This window comes from Trypanosoma equiperdum (genome assembly GCF_001457755.1).
Source record: "Trypanosoma equiperdum strain OVI genome assembly, contig: ctg_1177, whole genome shotgun sequence".
NCBI classification, from domain to species: Eukaryota; Euglenozoa; class Kinetoplastea; order Trypanosomatida; family Trypanosomatidae; genus Trypanosoma; species Trypanosoma equiperdum.
The window spans coordinates 6,132-7,127 of NW_027123146.1; positions in this window are offsets into that span (position 1 = coordinate 6,132).

The following is a 996-nucleotide window of genomic DNA, read 5'->3' on the forward strand; positions in this document are numbered from 1 at the left end:
TTGTGTGTCTTCTTATCCCTCAGTGCAGGAAGCGGCCAAACTCATCAGTTATCATTCACAAAAAAAAAAAATGCGGTAATTTGTCCCGTCATTTTCGTTTAGTACTGTAAAGTAAAGGGACGCCTCACGATAATAAGAAAATGATGAAACTGTAGTTTTTGTTTCGTTATCTTTTTTTTTCTTTTCTTTTTTACCTTTGCCTCTTTTAAGTGAGGTAAAGGTAAAAAAGAAAAAAAAGAAAAAAGAAAAAAAGAAAAAAAATTAGTTCACGGGAAAACAACTTCACAACTGATATGCAAGCATGCAAAAGTAAGCAATAAATTGTAAGAGGCAGAAAAAAAAAACAAAAAAAAACAAAAAAAAAAGAAAAAAAGAAGTTTGAAAGGTATTCAAAACAAAACAAAACAAAACAAAAAAATTAAAAAGAATCAAAGCAACTTCACAAAGAAAAAAAAGAAAAAGAAAAAGAGGGTACACAGAAATGAATCAATGTCACAACGAGAGAAATAAATAAAAGAGGAGATATTTGCCACGCAGAATGGAGGGAGGTACACACTGAAGGGGAAAATGTAAATAAATATTATGAAAGTATTGAAACCGCTTGACGGAATAAACAATGATAACAATAATAAAGGGAAATAAAAGGGAAATAAAAGGTGCCTCAAATTACCGTAATGATACCGAAGCAGAGGTGTACACGCCGCCATCAAACAAATGATGGCAACGTCAATTTAAAAAATATAAATATATACACAAAAAAAGATGTGAAAAAAAAATCACGGCGAAAGAGATCTCAGAAAAAATTAACAAAGGATGAAAAGGACATATGTGTGTGTGAGTGTGTGAGTGTGTGAGAGAGAGTCGCCTCATACAAAATGCTCCTTTTTTTTTGTTTTGTTTGAGCCATCAGCACCTTTCTTTTTTTTTTTTTTAAATCCATCATTATTGTTAATAATCCTCATCTCAACATTTTCTCTTGTATTTTCTTTTTTTTTC